General features: G+C 40.6%; 1 long non-coding RNA gene across 1 annotated transcript in view; it reads left to right on the top strand.

Annotated features, from left to right (window-relative positions):
- LOC148127361 (uncharacterized) overlaps positions 1-10,729 on the top strand; it is a 54,105-nt gene extending 43,376 nt beyond the window's left edge. The window contains exon 3 of the long non-coding RNA XR_015741508.1: positions 10,705-10,729. This is a non-coding gene — a long non-coding RNA (uncharacterized LOC148127361). The remainder of the gene's footprint in view (positions 1-10,704) is intronic.
- The last annotated feature ends 4,229 nt before the right edge of the window (positions 10,730-14,958 follow it).

Genomic DNA, 14,958 nt, shown 5'->3' with positions numbered 1-14,958 from the left:
TATATAATATTCCCAATGAAGTTATTTGTCCTTCTGAATCCTGCACAACTATCTCGATAAATTCTTAAAGGACTTGGTTCTGCTTGCTCCTATATGGTTTGCTAAATATAGATTTTAATAAATGAGCTTGAGGATTTCAATCCAGATTTACTTAAACAGTTTCCCTTTATGAACCTTCAAGCCAATCAGAATTACTCAAGTTTTCATTTTGTTAGAAAAAGGTAGAAGGGACCCTAAGTTATTATGGGAAACAGAGGTGGAGAATCCCCCACCAGTCTTCTCCAGGGCTAAAGACTAGCATTAAACAATATGTATTGACCCAATTGCTACCAGAACTATGTCCCATGCTCCATTTCTCTACATTAGTTGAAATCACTTTGATGTTCCTGGACAGAAGATTTATGTATTTGTGAATTTGGGGCAAATCAATCGTTAGGAGGGGAAAAAATCCCTTTTAAAATTAAAATCTGGCACATATCTAAAGACAAAACTGATTAATGAAGCAGCAGGATACTAAGACCTCCTGCTAGTATTAATAAATTTAAGTTTCTGTAGCTATCCCCATCCAGAGAGACAAACTGATAATATGCTGTCATCTTGTGAACACTTTAATTTGAAACTGAGGATTCATTAAATATTTATAGAAATTTAGAATAGTCCTGAGTGGACCTTCTTCCATAACAAAGAAGAACACGCAAATTGATTTTGTTTATAACCAGATATAGGAGGCACAGGAGAGGAAGGAGACAGATTTATAATAGTAGGGCAGTGAATTAATACTAGTTTTCTTATCAAAACAACAGCCCAATAATTTCTTAAAACAAAGGTATAAACAAGAGTGCTGGTTATCTGATTTTAAGAAGAAAAGCAGATAATCTATTAACTCATTAGAAACATTTATTTACATTTAAAATAATTTTCAATTTATTTATTCTGCCCAAGTTCTCATGGGCTCCCTAAGGGCAGGTTTATTCAATTAGTTTTGACTAGCTACCAGTAGTTGGCATATATTTGCAGCAGTAAACAAGGAAGCATATTCATCTAGTCCTATCAGCATTCTTATAAAAATAAACTACAAACCTTTTTCACCAAACAAGGATCTTCTGCATTTGTTACCATCTTATTAAAGGATCTCTTGTGAGGGCTGGAAAGTGGTAAACTATAAATCAGAAAACTCCTGTGATAACAAAGGAGAAATGGAGGATATAATAAATATAACTGCAGCATACTAATATTCAATGGAAACACAATCAAACAAAACACACAAAAAAGGACCCTAAGTTCATATGACACTGGTAATAGTTGGATAATTGTTAAAAAAACAAAAAGGGTTTAAGCAGTAGTTTTTCATCATAGAATTGTAACTCTCTAAAAGTTTGCCTCCAGTACATTTTTGCATATTTTCTTCAAGTGGGAGTGGGGAATTGTTGATCTTCTAGATCAGAGGTGTCAAACTGGCGGCCCATGAGCCAGATCCATCACGTGCAGGGCACACACACACACACTTTGTGAAGGGGGAAAACATCATGAAATGTCACATGATAGCAAAGTGATGCCACGAGTTTGACACCCATGCTCTAGATGTTGCTGAGCTATAAGCAACTAACTTCCCATTACAGAGAAAAGTTGTAATTAACAGTCTTCACCTTGGATCTCATATGCAAAATAGGAAGAGCCCTCCTAGGTCTGAAGAGAAAAGTATTCGATCAGTGTGTGCTACCTGCTCTGACATATGCTGGTGAAACATGGACACTAACCTCACAATCGATCACAAAAACTACGAGTGGCACAAAGAGACATGGAAAAATACATGATCAGTATTACAGGACAAGATAGAAAAATCTGCACATGGATCAAACAAAAGTATACAATATCATCAAGAGAGTAAAACAATTGACAGAGAAATGGACTGGTCACATAGCAAGAAGAATTGATGGCCAGTGGACCAAGGCAGCTATACCACTTCATAAAAAGCGCCCATAAAAGAGAACTAAAACAAGATGGATCAACAACATCAGCAAATATTGCAGGCCCAATTGGCGAAAGAAAGCTCAGGACTGCATTGGTTGGAAACATGCAGAAGAGGCCTTCATCCTGCAGTGGGGTAGAGAATGGCTACAATGATGACGATACATGGAATAACAAGTATAACCCTTTGCACTCTATTCAAGTCAAAATCTATAGTGACAAGGGTGGGGAGGAAAGAAAGATATGACACTTGCCTTGCCCAAAAAGAATACCTTTATTTCAATGAAATCCTTATTGGCATGCCAATTGTGGACACAAAGGATTTGTTGTGTTTTAAAATGCCAAGGGTGAATGTTTTTACTGCTGCGTGCTAGGCTTTGATACAGACTGCAAACATTGCATTTACCTCTGTGAACAAAGACTGTAGGAAAAAAAAATGTTGTTTTTATTTTTTTTTCTTTAAAGGAGCAGATAGTTAACTGTAAAGTCTTCACTGCTTTTGTTAATATCCCCAAGGAGCTAGTCATTTCTTATGATGAAATCCTAAGGTTAAAAAGTGGAAAATATTAAGTTAAGAACTTATGAAAACAGAGGGCTTATCTCAATACAAAATCCATCAGAAATTGAAATTATTCTTTCTATAGGGATATATTTCTATGAGAATGTTTTTAAAACTCTATTCCCGAGAACACCAGGAAGTCAATTTCATAGGTAATGCACATGGAACATAGAGAGAGAAAGATGAAAAATCATTTTTTTAAAAACAATTTTTCTAAATTAAGACCTCTGTTTTTTGCATTTCATCAAATGGTTTTCTTGCTTTGCTATGATTAAAAATGAAATTGACTTTAAAAAGAAACAGTTTATTCCTTTGAATAATTTTTATGTTGCTCAAAGGAAGCATATTCTCTTTGGAAACAAAATTAGATTTTTAAAATTAAAATCCTTTTGCTGGTGTATTTTCCTATATATTCTCAAAGGGATTTGTTTAATTATGTCTAGTTACTTTCCTTATTCTTTATTTTTTTCCTGTTCTTATTATATTTTATTGTTGTTATATTTTGAGACCCCAGAGTCATCTGGAGACAGGCAGTGTCTAAACTGAATAAATTAAATGTGCTATACAGTCTGCAATATATTAATTTAGTGATCAACAACCAGCAGGTTATTAGATAGGTCAGGGTGTGACATATGTAGCAACAATATACATTATGCCTGTGAAACATGCATCTTCTGCCCTTGATAAATTTTTACATATGACACAGAAATGTTTTGTTCTGAACTCATACCTCTAGGCCATACATTAAGCCATTTCTCTTACAAACAACCATTAGCAATCCCTTATAGTTTTATCAGATACTGAAAAATTTCAATAGTTGTGTTGTTTGCCATTATTTTACAGCTATTAGGCTTGGTAGTTTATTACCCACGTAATTTTCTTCTTCTGTTTTCAGCTGATACCTAGGAATGCATATTTTTGCTAAAAGTCATTTTACTTTTTTAAAAAAGTACACTAAGGTACCAACTGGTTGGATTCAAATTTTTTTTACTTCTGGTTCTGTGGGCATGGTTTGGTGGGCATGGTGTGGATTGGTGGGCATGGCTGTGAAAGGATACTGTAAAATCTCCATTCCGGTCCCCACTCCTGTGGGAAGGTTACTGCAAAATCCCAATCCCTCCCCATCCCATTAACCTGCTTTCCATCTCCGTTCTCCTGTGCAGGGCAACAAAAGAAGACCCAGCTAATTAGCTGGGACTCAGGAGGCAGAGAATAGATTTGGGGGGCAGTCAGAGGTGGCATTTGCCAATTCTCTGAACTACTCAAAATTTCCACTGCCGGTTCTCCAGAACTGGCCAGAACCTGCTGAATACCACCTCTGTAAGGTATTATCATACCCACACAGCTTTCAAATCTAAGCTTTGGTTTCTGCCAAATAAGAAACTAACTACCTGTTTTGTTCTGGCCACCTGATCATATTAATAAACTGCTTAGTAGGCAAAGTTGACAAGATCCCTGCAATTCTCTGTGTTAAACTTTTGTGGCCTAGGTTTCTATATGACTTTTGACTGTGAGTTTTCCCTGAATACAATAAATATCCATTCTTTTATATGAGCATCTCTGTTTGGGCTGTGACTTTGTCTCAAGCTGGGAAACACACATCATTCATCTATGAGGAACACTGAAACTGTTATGTCTTTGGGACTGGTTGGAGTCCCCAACCAGGTCCGCTGTTTGAGCGGGAGCACCAGCCGCTCCCATTGGCTGGCACCGTTTGACAGCCATCTATAAAAGGCGGCTGTCGGGCAGTGTCAGCCCCGTTGCCGCCAGCTAACCTGCCAAGTTAGAAGGCAGACGCAGCAACCCTTTATTCTTGCAATAAAGCCTTTAACGTTTCACTCTGGCTCAGCCTCGTTTCCTCCGCCGCTCTACAACACTGGCAACGAGGGCGGGACGCGATCAGAGGCTGCCAGAAGTGCAATTCTGAAGAGCTGAAGCCACAAAGAGCGAAGCCACGGGCGCTGAAGCCGCAGCCGCCGGCGCTCACAAAGAGCGCGAAACTCAAAAAGCCCCTCAGCCGGGGAGACAGACACTGAGCGGTAGCCACTAAGAGTGAAGCCACGGGCGCTGAAGCCGCAGCCGCCGGCGCTCACAAAGAGCGCGAAACTCAAAAAACCCCTCAGCCGGGGAGACAGACACCGCCTGATAGGCGCAGCCACAAACGCTCTTCTAAGAGCGCGAATTTTTGAATCACAACGACTAAGGTGACAGGCACTGCCTCCTCGAAAAAATGAACGCCAATCCGACATTTCCACCCTTCAAGCCTACCGAGGAAATGTGGGATTCATATAAAAACCATTTCAGCTACTTCCTCGACGCTATTGGTCTAACTGATGCTGCTGAACACAAGAAAAAATCCTTCTTCCTCAGCTACTGTGGGGCTGCGGTTTTTGACACCGCTACAGCACTAGTTGCCCCTCGCGCTATCAGGAGCGTACCTTGGGATGAACTCCAAGAGATCCTCTCCAACCACTACTCACCTAAACCATCCCAGATAGCCAGGAGATACGCCTTCAGAACTAGAAGGCAGGCTGAGGGGGAGTCAATTAATGAGTATATGGCAGCTCTGAGAACAGCTGCCTTACAGTGTGGTTTTAGAGACTACCTAGAGGACATGTTATTAGACCAGATCGTCTGTGGGGTTAGAGACCTTAGGCTTCAAAGGCGCTTGCTAGCCAAAAAGGATTTAACCCTAGCCTTAGCCGTAGAAGAAGCCCAAGCTGCTGAACTCTCTGCCCAATCAGCAGCTGAGATTCAAGGAACTCCTTTAAAACCCAGCAGCTCTACTATTCATTCAGAGGAAGTTTCCCTCGAAGAAGACCCCACAGACTCAACAGACATTAACCGCCTTAGGCAACAAAAGCCCTCACAGGAAGGAGCGGGGCAGAGAAACAGCTTCACCCCCAAGCAACCTTCCAGTTGCCTAGCTTGTGGGGGTTCTCACTCTAGGGCATCCTGCAGGTTTAGGAATGCCATTTGTCTAAATTGTCAGAAGAAAGGCCACCTAGCCAGAGTCTGCCAAGCAGGGCGAAACCTTCCTCAGAGACCTCCACCACCTGCTAATTTCCAAAGGCAAGTGGAGGACTGCTATACTTGCTATCACGCGAACCATACTTCCAAGACTCCTAATAAAATCAGTATTTTTGTTTCTTTAGAAGGTAAGCCTTGCAGAATGGAGGTAGACATGGGATCTGCACTTTCGATCATCTCCTGGGAAACCCTAAAGAAGATTCATCCCAGATTCTCAAAGAAGAAGCTGCAGAATTGCCACCTGACACTGCGGGACTACCAAGGCAAGAACATCCCTGTCCTCGGGAAAGGCAAGTTTTTAGTTCAGTTCCAAGGTTTTAAAGGCCATTTGCCTTTGGTGGTTGTTAATGGTTCCCTCCCCAGTCTGTTGGGACTAGATTGGTTCCCTTCTCTCGGCCTTAGTGTAACGGGGATCCATGCTGTCTCAACCTCTGACGTAGACGCCCTATTCTCAGACTACTCTGATGTTTTTAGCAGCGAGCTGGGCTGCTATTCTGGCACCCCCATCTCCTTCACTGTAGACCCCCAGGCAATTCCCCTTCGCCTTAAGCCACGCAGAGTGCCCTTTGCCATCCGTCCTAAGTTAGATTTAGAATTAGATAAGTTACTGAAGCAAGGGGTGTTAGAGCCAACCGACTTTGCCAAATGGGAGACCCCCATAGTCACCCCACTCAAGAAAGATGGCAGCATAAGAATCTGCGCAGACTATAAAACCACCCTCAACCGTTATCTGCAGGTCAGCGCCTACCCCGTCCCTGTTATTCAACACCTGTTACACACCTTCGAGCCCGGCACCATCTTTGCCAAATTAGATATGTCCCAGGCATACCAACAGTTCCCTGTTGATGATCAGACAGCTGAATTACAAACCATAGTCACACATAGAGGGGCGTTCAAGTGTAAACGCCTCCAATTCGGTGTAAGTGTGGCCCCGGGTATATTCCAATCCCTCATGGAAAGGATTCTCCAAGGTCTCCCGGGGGTTGTCCCTTATTTCGATGACATTTTAGTCTCAGCAGTTGACAGACCTCAGCTCATACAGAGGGTCAGAGCAGTCCTAGAGAAGTTTAGGCAGCATGGCCTCAAACTTAAAAGGGAGAAGTGCGCCATCGCCACTAGGCAAGTGGACTTTCTGGGGTATAGGATAGATGCCTCTGGCATTCACCCAGTCGAATCCAAAGTAAAGGCTATCCATGAGGCACCCACTCCAACTAACAAGACGGAGCTCCAAGCCTTTCTAGGGCTACTAAACTTTTACGCTTCATTTCTCCCGCACAAAGCATCTATTGCTGAACCCCTACACAGACTGTTAGACAAAGAATCTCCCTGGCATTGGGGACCCAAAGAAGCCCATGCTTTCAAGTCAGTCAAATCCTTACTCACATCTGATGCAGTTTTAATCCAATATAATCAACGACTCCCCCTGGTCCTAGCTGCTGATGCATCCCCCTTTGGGATTGGGGCTGTTCTGAGCCACAGGCTTCCCAACGGTTCTGAGGCACCAATTGCCTTCTTCTCCAGGACCTTCTCTACTGCAGAAAGGAACTACAGCCAAATAGATAAGGAGGCCTTGGCTGCAGTAGCTGCAGTAAAAAAGTTTCATGAATTCTTGTTTGGGCACCATTTTGAACTTATAACTGACCATAAATCACTCCTGGGGCTTTTATCAGGGGATAAGCAAACCCCACAGGTACTATCACCTAGAATGACCAGGTGGACTTTGTTCCTGGCCGCTTACTCATTCAAGTTGGTGCATCGCCCCGGAAAAAACTTGAGTCACGCTGATGCCCTTAGTCGCTGCCCCCTGCCAGTCCCAGTCGAAGACCCAGCACCCGTTCATGCCATTTTTGAAGTTAATGAACTAAAATTGCCGGTTACAGCCGAGGACATTGCTGTGCACTCAAAAAAAGACAGAATAATTGCCCAAGTCATGGACTGGGTGGGAAGGGGGTGGCCTGAAACACAATACACTTCTGACTTTGCTCCTTTCAAAACCCGTAAGCAGGAATTGTCAAAGCTACAAGGATGTCTGTTGTGGGGAACAAGAGTAGTCATCCCAGCCACCCTTCGGGTACCCATCCTAAAGGTACTTCACGAGGGCCACCCGGGCATCGTAAGGATGAAGGCTCTGGCCCGCAGCTACGTTTGGTGGCCCAGCATGGATGCCCAAATCTCTAACTGGGTAAGCTCATGCCAACCTTGCCAAGAAACCAGGGCTGCCCCTCCAGTGGCCACGCCTACCAAGTGGGAAAGTGCTAGTGGTCCTTGGTCTCGCCTGCACATCGACCTGGCTGGGCCAGTAGATGGCAGGACCTTCTTGGTTGTAGTAGACTCTTACTCCAAATGGATAGACTTGGCCCTACTACCTTCGACAACCACTCAAGCAATTGTTAAGGCTCTGACCCATTTCTTCGTTACCCATGGGCTCCCTGATACGCTGGTGTCTGACAATGGCCCCCAGTTCACGTCTTGTGAGTTTAGCATGTACATTGCCAACTTGGGCATCAGACACATCCTTACAGCCCCTTTTCACCCCGCTAGCAACGGGATGACTGAGAGGGCAGTCAGGTCAGCAAAAGAGGCACTTGCCAGGTTTGGCCAGGAAAACTGGCACTCCAAGTTGTCACGTTACCTCCTGAGCCAACATACGACACCATGCACCACTACAAATAAGTCCCCAGCAGAGCTCTTGATGGGGAGACGCCTTAGGACCACCCTGGACAGGTTGCACCCCCACTACTGCCCAGACACCCCTTTAGGATCTGACTGTTTGGTCAGGGACTTTGCCCTACATGACCTGGTGTACGCCAGAAATTATGCAGGGGATCCTCTGTGGGTACCAGGTCAAGTTGTGTCAGTCATAGGTCCTAGATCCTACAGGGTCCTCCTGGAAGATGGACGCCTGTGGCGTAGACACGTGGACCAGCTCAGAAGGCGATGGAGAAGCACAGCTGATACCTACCCAGCCCAATCCCCAAACACCGAGGACTCCCTGCTGGAACCAGTCTACCCAGACGGAAGCTCCCTGCAGGACCCGATCTACCCCATCGACCAAGAGAGTTTGCTGGAGGGCCCGGGCTACCAACAAGGGACCCCGAACCAACAGCCAAGCGAACCTGTCTGCCGGCCGGACCAAGCGACTCACCAAGGTCAGCCCGAACAGGGGGACTTACCTAATTCACAGAGCACCACACCAGACCGAGCCCACCCCCCAACGTCCTCCGAGACGATTCCTGGGGGCGAGGACTTGACGCCAGCCAGCAACTTGCCCGGGCTGCGACGTTCCTGCCGCCAGCGCAGACAACCAACTTACCTGAAGGACTACGCATGCTCCCAGCTGGGGGAAAGGAGTGTTATGTCTTTGGGACTGGTTAGAGTCCCCAACCAGGTCCGCTGTTTGAGCGGGAGCACCAGCCGCTCCCATTGGCTGGCACCGTTTGACAGCCGTCTATAAAAGGCGGCTGTCGGGCAGTGTCAGCCCCGTTGCCGCCAGCTAACCTGCCAAGTTAGAAGGCAGACGCGGCAACCCTTTATTCTTGCAATAAAGCCTTTAACGTTTCACTCTGGCTCAGCCTCGTTTCCTCCGCCGCTCTACAACAGAAACAGAATGAACTCAGTAGACAGAACTGAAAATAAGTAAAAATCAAACGCAGAAATCAGAATCAAATAAGTCTCATGACATTTTAAGAACTGAAAGAATATAGAATATTCTCTTCTTTTGTTCCAGTGTTATCTGAAGTTCATAAGAACAATGATGAATAGTCTCAACTGAGAATTCAGCTAGGAGTAATGCTGAATCTAGAACATTAATTTTAAATTTTAGGACTGTCCCAATTTGTTCAATTAAAAAAAACATGTTTTTTTAAATTGGAACGTATATTAAAACAGCTTGGTTTATTCTATTGGCTAGAATGAGAGGAGGGGAGAAGCTGTAACTATTTTGTTCTTTAGCAGATTTTAGCAAAATGGAATTTTAATTCAACTTTTATTTTTTACATCAACTGATAAAGCAGAAAAATATCTGCTGAAATTTGCAATAATTATTCCACTGAGGGGAACTGCTATCCCATAATTCAGATGAATTGTTCAGGAGAATATCGTAACCAAGTTATTAACGCTCGTGAAACAAGTTGTATCAAGATTATCTCCACCTATGTCCTCAGTTCTGGGGCAGACAAAAATTGCTGTCTGATTAGTTAGATATTTGTGGCCAGACCTACAGTGATTTTATGGCCATAATGACAGATTTGGCACTCCATAATCAATGATGAGGAAAAATAATATCCAGATTAGTTGAACTTTCCAACTGACTAATAAAGTAGGGATAAAATTGCTTAGTCATGTAGATAATTGTACTGTACTGTGTGCCAAAATAAAGATGATAATGAAATACATCATCTTGCACATTGGGACCTATACATACAGTACATCTACCTGTAGCTTTGTACATACAATATTTGAGGTTATTGGTGCTTTTATCTATATTTAAGTAACTTGGGGCATTTTTAGCATATTGGTATGCAGAATCATTCCATCAAGCAATTGACTTAAGAATGCTTGGAACAGATTCCAACATGTTAACTGCTAAAGATAATCCCATCTTCAAGGTAAGGTAGGAATTAGTAAACAGGCGTTCTGAGACTGCCAATGTGCACTGTATGTACAGTATAAGTGCAAAAAAGGCTACTACCAATACATTTTCAGATTTTAGTACTATTACTTCTTTATGGCTTTCAGAGAGGGAAAAAAGGCAGTTAAAATTTTTCTATATTTTTTTTGAAACTATGATGTCTTCCAAAAAACCCTGCTCTGTTTTCAAAATTTGGTGTGTTAAAATGGATCCCCCGATATGCATTAAAAGGAAGACAACTTTGAATGAAATGCATAGGTGAAAATTAGTTTCAGAATAAAAACAAATCGATTATTTGGTTTTAAAAAAATGATCATTTGGTCAAAAAATAGTTTTGTAATAGAAAAAAACAATTTTTGATTATTTATTAGCTTAATAATAATGAATCAAATGTTTTTAATGACTTTTTACATTAGATTAATAATTCATTTGAATATACAATGTATAATACTCACCTTTTACTTAAGATGAATTGCTCTCAGGTATCCTCTGATTTTCTTCTATTTTTTTTCTACAGGGAAAAAAGGAGGATGCAATGCCAGGCAAAATGAATGTGAATTCAAGATATCCATTTGCAAACCTTCTGGTGGAAAAATAATATTTTTCAGCTGAGACACCTTGTTTCAGTTTTATCTCTTTTAAGCAGCAACAGTGGCACTCAGTGGTCATCTACACTATTGACCAGTATATAAATTCCAATGTTTTCACTGTATTTGTACAATAAATCAGGTGGTTTTCTCACCTCTAGACATACTGCATTGATCATTTACAAAACCTGAAGCTTTTAGTAGATCTCTGGGACTACCCCATGTCTCATGTGTGGTACATTTATAGTTCAGCTGTCTGAAGTGATATAATTGATACGTGAAGTAAAAATTCTGAGGGTCATACTTCAGTAGAGCTAATATGCTTCCTGTACCCACTTAGGTCTCAGTATAGATCCTGGGATTATGAACACAAAGCAAATAGCAACAAGATAAAGAATCAAGATATCTACAGTGGGATGTTTGAGAGACTACTTTTTGGAAAGGAAATGTCCTTTCTATTTTCACAAATGGAAAACTATTTTCAGCTACATTCATTCAGGCTTTCTCATCATGGTGCCCTTAAAAGATACTGAACACTACTTTGGGAATTTTTAGCCTATGTATTTCAGGAAAGAGAACAAAAATAAAATAGAAAGAATTTCCCAAAGATGGGCTCCAGCATGAATCCAAAAGCTTGAAAGACAAGACTTCAAGTCCCGGTGACGGATCCAGATTGGATCCTGCAAAAGAAAAATTCTTATCATGTATTTGCATCTATTTTTAGGGACATCTGTCATTTCTGATCAACTCACTATTTCATTGCATGGCATAATGGTTTAGGGTAAACAGGAAAAAAGTTCCATTTTCATAGACTAGCTATGATTGGATTTCTCAACTAAATTACAGACATCAACAGCCGCCATGTCTCCAGTTTTTAAGGAACTGATGGATCATGTTCAGAATGTAATTTGCTAAGATGCTTAAATCTACTTCTCGTCATCACTCTTTCTGTATTAGCATCTATTATTGTTTACATAAAGATGGGACTTTCCATCAGTCTGCTTGCAATCCAGTGTTTAGCCTATTCATATCTTTCTGAATCTTAATTCTGTGTCCTATGCTAGCAATATTTCATTGTGGATGTCATTGCAAAACAGAGAAACATCTGCTCTTCGTGTTCATGCAAGTCATTTATAAAAGGGTTGAATTCTGTCCAAGACAACATTCTCTTGCTTTTCGTTAAGACTCTCTTTTAGTTTATTCAGCCATTAATTACTAGTTTATTAGATATGGTTCCATCAGCTGTGGCTCCAACTACTAGTATGAAAAACCATGCTGATGCAGTAGTTAGAATGAGGTATTGTAGGGTAACTCTGCCCATAGTCAGGAGTTTGATCCTGACCAGCTCAGCATTCCATCCTTCTGAGGTCAGTAAAATGAAGACCCACATTGTTTGGGCAATTTGCTGACATTTGTAACCCATTTAGAGAGTGTTGGAAAGCATTATGGAGTATATCAGTCGATGTCCTATTGCTATTTTCTTGAATGTGCCCCCTCTCCCATAAAAAAGGAATATATAGAAGCCTATGGCATTCCTGCAAGGCCATTAAACAGGGGTTTTTTCTTTATAAATTATTGACTAGCTTCTAATATTTTAACCATTATTTTTGAGATGCTCAGAGGAAAAATTACAATTGATGAACTGTTTTTGAAATACAGTCAGTAGTGTTAAAAATTATTTTCATTCTAATAAGAACCAAACCTGTCTTGAATATTTAAGTACCTCAGCCATACTCCATGACTGCTCAAAGAAAATTACCAATAACTCTAATGTCTATAACATTCTTCAGTATTTTGGGATATAATTCACCTGATCTGCCAGTACCCTGGAATATAATTCAACTGTTACCTTCAATACACCTACAGTTTGTTTAATTATGTTTTACCTGCATTTGCTGTATACTCTTCCTTACATTGTACATTATTTTTCACATTTCTCAACCTAAAAGTAGCTCTTTTTATCCCAGACAACTAAGACTAAATATGAGCTTCAGTAATTCTGCTTTCAGTTCTCTCCATAGTCCATTAAAAATGTATCACATTCTTCAAGTAGTGAGTCTTTTTTATAGAATCTTTTATAAAGACTTAAGTCTCCCTTCTAACCAAATCTTTATTGGCTACCTCAATCTGATATGCAAACTATGGATCACATGAAAGCACCGTATGAGAGAGGGCACCATTGCAGGTAAAAAAGATGCAATATTACAATACAGGTTCATTGACTTACACATATAAAACTGGTGATGAGAACCTATACATATGACTCAACTGGTTATTTTTCTTATCTAATTATATTTAGTATATTTTTAATATTTAGAAATATTTTGTGGGAACTAAGTGGAATTCTGCACTAGGCACCCTTGTATGAGCCTTATTAGCAACTTGATATTTCTGGTTGTATACTCCATCTTTTGTCATAAATACATATTGAAGAGTCAATATGTAAGAATACAATAGTAGCCACAATGGTTTCTTCTGAAGTTTTCCATTTGCCATCCTCAATGGCAAGTTTTGCAGCTGTCTGTTCAGAACCTTCTATTTCTTTAATTCCTTTATTTTTCAATTGTGTCCAACTTTTGAGACATTCTGAAACTGACTTTCCTAAAGTGCAGGTGAAATGTTCAACCATGACTGTTCATGTTCCTGCAATTTTTTACTTCAGCTGTCAGTTCTTACTGGGGTAGGATTCTACCGGTTCAGTCCAGTTCAGGTGAACCGATAGTGATGGTGACAATTTGGCCCTGCCGATCCGCCACTGCCCTATTCTATCCTATTCTATCGAGGGTTTTCAGCTCAGCTGTTTGGCATGGCACAGCGGATTGCCACTCCTCAGTTAATTTACTCACCAGGACTGCAGCAGAAGGTAAGTTTTAAAGCTGAAAAAGCAGCATTTTTCAAATGCTGCAGAGGAAGTGTACATGCGTGCACAAAGTGCATGCTCACTGAACTGTTTGTTACACTGGTTGAATCACACCCCTGGTTCTTACCTATTTGATGGGAGCCATTATTCCTTCTTCTGACAGATAAAGATAACAGCAAACAAACAAAGCACAAAACAAAATGAATGTGAATTCAAGAGCTTTGATTTCTTATTCTTATCAGAGATGTATTTGAAAGAAACTTACTCTTTGAAAATATTATAGTTTGCTACAGGAAATGATTATCCATTCCAGGCAACTGTAGAACGGTAGATCTGTAGTGCAATGCCAATTTTGTGGATTGTAAATAGAACTTGCTGTCATTATCTACATATGATCAAGTTCCACCTACACAATTTTGCTGCTTCCTTTATCAAGCATGATCTTGTTTTAAATATTTGAAGTACTTAGTTCTACAGTGTTGTTTTCTTTCCTGCAACTTTTGGATTTAAATTAAAATCTTTCTTAATTAGATTTGCAAGGCACCTTCAGTGTTTTAAAACGTTTGCCTCTCTTCTCAAAAGTCTATTGAATTTGTAATAAGGAAAGATACCAAGACAAAAAGTTAGAAAATTATCTGGGATTATTGCCAGATTAAGCCAACAAGACAGACTGGTGAAAAATGCTTTCGTCATTAATATGGCCCAAACTATGGTTTCTTGTGATGACATCTGATAAAAGTCAGAAAGGACAAATTTACTTTTAAATGAAATGTGTTACAAAAAGTTTAATTATGGATTTCAGAGACTCTGAAGCATGGCACAATTAAATACAATATTCTAGCTAGTGTATTGCTGATTTATGCATTAATATGATATATAATCCATCAGTGAGTAGAATGATTCAGGATATTACAAATGTCAATGGGAGTAGCTAAAACCAATATGGAAATATACAGTACATCATATTTAGGAAATGTTTATTGTAATATATCCATTATCAGAAAATAGATTTCATTGTATATAGTTTTAAGAATTGCAATAGGCAGAAACAATGATTTTGGAAAGAGCTCTGCCACCATTACTAACATGATACTACTAAATGGATTTGCAGATAATTAACAAAGTATACAGGAAAAAAATCATTATTGGATTCCCACACTTAACAAGTAAAGCAGGATCAATCTTTTTACAATATAAAAGCTTCTTTGGAACTTCAAGGACAATAATTTGTACTACACAACAGAATGCTGCAACCTGTCAACAGTGGTGTCCCCCAAGGCAGTGTTCTAGGACCAACTCTCTTCATACTCTACATAAATGACCT

The sequence above is a fragment of the Pseudonaja textilis genome, chromosome 2 (genome assembly GCF_049901715.1).
Source record: "Pseudonaja textilis isolate UNSWEBS1 chromosome 2, rPseTex1.2, whole genome shotgun sequence".
Lineage (NCBI taxonomy): Eukaryota > Metazoa > Chordata > Lepidosauria > Squamata > Elapidae > Pseudonaja > Pseudonaja textilis.
This window is presented reverse-complemented; position numbering and strand designations above follow the sequence as displayed.